Raw genomic sequence first — 6,123 nt, 5'->3', positions numbered from 1 at the left:
TGTTCATTATATTCTTGCTAATTGTGATCGGGGACCTGTGACTTCGCATTGTATCTATTTCCAGACGCTTAGCGTATTGGATTGAGAAGAAAAAGAAAAAAAAATGATAGTGTATATTTCTTCTCGATCTAATACGTCGCGGGCTTGTTCACGTTCCGATTCCCGGGTATTTTGGGAAGCGGGGCGTGACATCTCAGCTGGTTCCAAGAGATAGGGTGCGCGGGATATCGGGGCTATACCTGGCTGTAACTCAATACTAAACTCAACCTCTCACACAGGAGGTAATCCAGGTATGTCCTGAAAGACATCCTGATACTCTGAGATAACTCTAGTCTCCAATAAATCAATACCATGATCCCATCGCATCACCTCCTCGATGTACGCCAGAAATAACTCCGCAAAACGGTTGCCCTGGGAGGTTGCTACAATCATCTCGGACCCATCGGACGCTCGCAAATTGACCGTCTACACAAAGCAGTCAATACTATCATGGTAGGAAGATAACCAATCTGTACCAAAAATTTGACATCGACAATACGATCAACTCGATGTCTAACTCAGACTCATCTAGTTTGATGACACATCTCCTACAGATGGAAGGGACACCCCCTTAGAGGGGTAGGCACTAACAATGGAAAATCTAAGGAATGCCACAAGCTGACACCCATCAACAAAGGTACGAAGGATAGGAGATAAACGAATTTCATAAATCAAACTAGATCCGAACTGAAAATGAAATCACGAATAAAGCTCCGCTCGTACCATGATCATGCGGTAGAGCTGAATAGACTTTACTGGATAGTGAAAATCTCCTGGATAATGCAAATCTGGCCTGCTGGCCCCTAAATCTTCGGATTAACAAGTAGTACTTCTATTTGCTCAATGCTGGACGAAATTACGACTCTGAGATTATCGACAATGACCTTTATCATGCTAGCTTCCTGCTGTGAACTGCTACAAGTCTTTTGCTATTTATTCAACCTTGTTGTGATTGTAACATGTTTCTCCGAATCTCTGCACTACTCCGGCGCTCTCTAATCACATTGTGCTCCTTTCTTATCTTGTCCTTGTTGCTGGGATAAAATCATTCTCCCGTTGTTAGGTTTCTCTAGATTTCCGTAATGGTTCTCTTGCCATTGTCATTGTCACTATTCTGGATTTTGATTTCTTTCTTCACTATGGGTATATCTCCCTGCTTCACTTAGACTAGCGCTAATTATTTGATGAAGAAATGACCTAAATTCTCCCAAATAGGTGATAATTGCTGTCTCGTCAAAAAAATCTGGATGTTATTGCTATCCTCTTGGTTCCTAGCCGATGTTCAAGAAACTTTCATATACTCTTTCTCTTAAAGGTTGCAATTGAAACTGGTGTGCCTTAAAATTTTGGTGCTCATACTGTCTGATATTTTTCTTATCCTTTCAGAGTTAAATCTCCTGCTCTGCGGCTCTATCAACAACTGATTGTGGTGGTGGTGTACTCATTGGTATTTTATCTTTACTTCCATGACGGGTACAACCAGTGGTGAATCTCTTGAAAGTGGTGTTGCTGACGAAAACAGATACACTTCTTGCTCCTCGATTATTGTAAGATCTTGCTGATAACGATGCCATGAAGTCGATCAAATACTGTGGAGCCTGCTGTGGCTCGGCTCTGCATGCCCAGCTATCCAGGTACGAGTTTTACCTCGACCACATCCTCGTTTCGATATTTATAATATCAAAAGGAGAGCTTAATTTTCACAGTAAGTGAGATATCAAAAATACATATATATAACGTATCACAATACGAATTCATAACACATAGTATTCACACAAATACCTTCAATCAACATAAAATAGTTGTCATAAAAAAAATTTCTTAATTTTTGAGATATATGCATATATCGTCCTCACTCATAATAGGAAATCCTTACGGACTCTATACATGAATCCTAAGAAACTCTATCCTAGCTTCACGACTCAACACAGGATGATCCTAAGGATACTGGAACTAGAGCTCGGATACCAACTGTGACGCCCCTATTTTCACACATGGCTGCAGTCCAAGGTGAACCCAGATATGTCAAACCTGCCATGCACCCACATTGTGCTACAACAAGTTTCACCAATCATAGTAATATCCTCTAGTGGGATCAAATAAAAGCGTAGGTACAAAACAGACAAAGAAGTAGAACAATAATAATAGACATGATAAAGAGGATGATATCTCATAAATAAAGGTCATGTCTTAACTGAAAATAAACTGAAATACATATGGAGTCTGAAATAACATACGATGTCTCAACATGAATCAAAACGGAAAGTCGAACTAAGGCACATTACCTTTACAAAATGAAACTAAACTCTAAGTCTGCATAAAATTTAAAACTACAGTGGAGCCTCTAATAAATCTCTCGGGACGGTGACTATGCAAGAACTCCGTCATCCTGTGGCTCTCCGGAACTCCGAGCTACCTGAAAGGGTATTTTTAAAAGAAAAAGAAACAACAACAAGAGCGTCAGAGCGCTACAGCAAGATTACCCCCATCCGCCCCCAGGGGAAGGGCTGCTAGGATGGAGTGGAGGTTCTATCTATTAAGCATAGTCTACCTACATCATTTTCCCCGCATCTAGTAGAATTAATATTCAGACACCTACAAAACAAGACGTAGTACGTCGAGCGAAATAATCCAAACAAGGAAACCCTCACGTATATACCATATGCCCCGATTCGTAAACATCTAAACATTAATACCAAAATAAGAATAAACAATCTAATGAAACCAATAATTAGAGATCCATAACACGAGACTGGTACGTCGATCGAAATAATCCAAACAAGGAAACCCTCATGTATATACCATAAGTCTCAAATTGTGAATCTCTAATCATTGATCCTAACTAAGAAAAAAAAGACAGTAAAAGAAATAAGATATCAACACATCGTATTTATAATATCTTCCACAATCACTGGAGAGATAGAATAAAATACCAACACATAATTTTGTATACTTTTAAAAGTAACGTATCTCAGTTATATAGTTCACTGATATGTCATATTTATAATCGGCATCTGTCATACTTAGGCTATCAAGTAATTGTCTCAGTGCGACAGACTACTTTATAGGTATCCTGAACTGTGTACACGGCTCATTAGTCTCATCACGATCTCAGTGCATAACATGAGTGCGGAACGAACTACCAAATAGGCATCCTAGAAATACAGCTCACGAGCCTCATCACACCCTAGTGCGGGACGAACGGCTAGATCAAGCCTCCTAAAATCTGACTCAATGGCCTGTACATGTGGAATATCGACGCACTATCTCATGTAGTACTGAACTGAGCTCATCAACGATATCCACCTCATATAAATCTTTGTACCTCTGATATGTCGATGCACTATCCCATATAATACTGAGCTATGCTCATCAATGATAGTTACCTCATATATAAACCGTGTATATCTGGTGTGTCGACGCACTATCCCATATAGTACTAAGCTATGCTCATCAACGACATCCAACATGTATATGAACTATATCTAATTCAAATATGATCAAATCAAAATTTATCATAATCTCCTTGGGATTCTTAAATGTATAACATAACATATTCATGACTATACGTATAACATCAAGCGGCTCAAAACTCCGTGAACGCACCTCAAAACGGCACAACATAGCTCCACAAAACGAGCAGGAAAAACAGACGTAATATCTGTTAGTAAAACAAACATATCTTTCTCTAGGAAAACTATTTTTACAAATGGTTTTCTGTTTTGAAAACTAGATTCACACATATTTCAAATGATATAAGTTTGGTTTAGTTTGGAGTTCATTTGTTATCCCAAATCTCTAGTTAAACATTATATATGTGCAGCCATTTTTCAACAGGATATGTTATTAGTAAAAAGATCATATCTTTCTCTATACAAATGATTTTTAAGATTAGTCTTTTGTTTTAGAAACTAGATACATATATCTTTCATTTGGAACTAGTTTGGTTAAATTTAGAGTTTATTTTCTATTTCTAAATCTCAGTTAAATATGATACAATTGCTGTAGTTTTCTGCAGAAAATATTTATTTAGTACATCTCTTAAATTTCTCATATATAAATGAAATTATGAAAAACCCTAATGATCATGATCGTGATACTATCATAAATAGCAAGAAAAAAAATTACTAATCTAGCATTGGTTTATGTTTTAACATCAAAAATTTAAATTTTATCACATCATGTTAAGATCCAAGCATGAAAACACATATTCAACATCATATTAAACATCTAACTAGTTATTTAACTATGGGGAAGGGTTTGGATGAATATAATCTTGCCTTAGACGTTGTTCTAAGCCTCTGAAATAACCAGCAACCAAAAAGAAGTGCAACCAAGTCGTTTTCCCCTTACTACACGTTGATAATCTCGCCCTCGTGTCGATATTTGCTTCACAAAGCTCTCAAAATTCTCAACTTTAGGGCTAGGGGTTCAGAGAGAAGAAGAGGGGCTGGTAGGGTTTGAAACTCTGATTTAAGGATGTTAATTTTCATGAAAACACATGTTTATATATATGCAAACCCGAAATAAACCCGTTTGACCCGAACCAGGAATCCTAATCTGACTAGAAAAATAACCTTCGGTATTTTGGCCATAACTTTCACGTCCGACCTTGGAATGAGGTGATCTAAGACTTGTTGGAAGGCTCTTGAAGATACCTACAACTTTTTTCTTAAGTTTTTCCAAATTCCAACTACATCTGTGAGAAAAATACAAAATCTCTCTGCTAGTCATAAATTTCAAGATTTATACATCGAGCATGAATTGTGCATTTACTCTTATATATATACATATATACATTGAATTGATCTCAAACCAATTCCTAGCATACTCAAACATCATAATATGTTATTTATAAATATATAGCATATTTATTATTATTTATCATAAAATATTCAAATTTTTAGGGTTTTACAAGAACAACAATCAATATTTAGCCAACAACATTAGAAAAGCAAGTTAATGATGTACACTAATTTCATGGAACAAGTAAAATCTTACCTTAATCACTTTCGCCTTTCGATTCAGAAACCTCTAGATTATTGAAATCATGTACTAATAAATTTCCTTTTTGAATGTCTGCCAGAGCTGTATTTAATAAGAAAAAATAATATTAATATTCTGTGATAAAATATGTAGTCCACAACAATACGAAAAAGCAATAAAGAAAAAAAGAAGGCAACTCACAAGGAATCCCGTCTAACCAAGAACCAGTGCAAATTTGAGCTTTAGCATTTTCCGGAAGAAGACGATTTTTATACTTGTCAAGCACACGACTGGCAATGGCTAAAAGTCAATTCAGAGGCCACCGAAGTAATAGGAATACTCAATATATCTCGAGCCATCATCGACAACTGAGGGCGCTTCTCGCATTCGTTTTTCCAATACTCGAGAACATTCAAATGATCATTTTTCTTCCAACTGACTAATTTTTCATCTAGATACTCTTCTAACTGCGACTTGGACCCACTGACCGACTTGGACCCACTGACCGAATATAGTTGACTCTCAAACTGTTCAAACTCAACCATCTCATCATTAGGAACATCTCCAATATTCTCTTCACCACTGCTCTCTGCAACAAATGTACCTAGAGATGCTCGCTCGTATTCTTTGTAAAGACTTCTCAATTTCTCTAAGATAGTCAACACATAATCAGAACTAACTCCAAATTTCTCAAAACAAAACTCTACATACTTCACATTGTATCGGGGGTCTAAAATGACTGCAAATGACAAAATAACACTGTAACATTCCCAATATTTATCAAATTTTATTTTCATATCATTTGCCATGGATTTTATATCTTGATCATCACTTTTCATCTCCTCCATTATGCATTTTTGAATCTTAAACAGTCCACCAAAATATAAGCTGGCAGTTGGATATTTACTTCCAGAAAAAAGAGTGGACACTTCATAAAAAGGTTTTAAAAACTTTGCAATTTTTTCAACCTTTACCCATTCTTCACTTGATGGCAAAAAAGTAAAACTTGGATCAATCAACTCAAAGTGCTCAAATGCCCGACGAAAGTTCAAAACACTCTCTAACATTAGAAACGTAGAATTCCACCTGTTGGAGACA

At 36.5% G+C, this 6,123-nt stretch overlaps 1 long non-coding RNA gene across 1 annotated transcript; it reads right to left on the bottom strand.

The window, feature by feature from the left end:
- On the bottom strand, positions 2,421–6,044 carry LOC109825864. Its single transcript, XR_002243114.1, has 3 exons — positions 5,227–6,044; positions 5,041–5,127; positions 2,421–2,455 (listed from the first exon to the last, which is right to left on the bottom strand). It is a non-coding gene; the product is annotated as an uncharacterized LOC109825864 (long non-coding RNA).

Source organism: Asparagus officinalis, chromosome 10 (assembly GCF_001876935.1).
Source record: "Asparagus officinalis chromosome 10, Aspof.V1, whole genome shotgun sequence".
In the NCBI taxonomy this organism is placed as follows: domain Eukaryota; kingdom Viridiplantae; phylum Streptophyta; class Magnoliopsida; order Asparagales; family Asparagaceae; genus Asparagus; species Asparagus officinalis.
The sequence above is the reverse complement of the archived record's forward strand: the minus strand, read 5'-3'. Positions and strand labels throughout refer to the sequence as shown.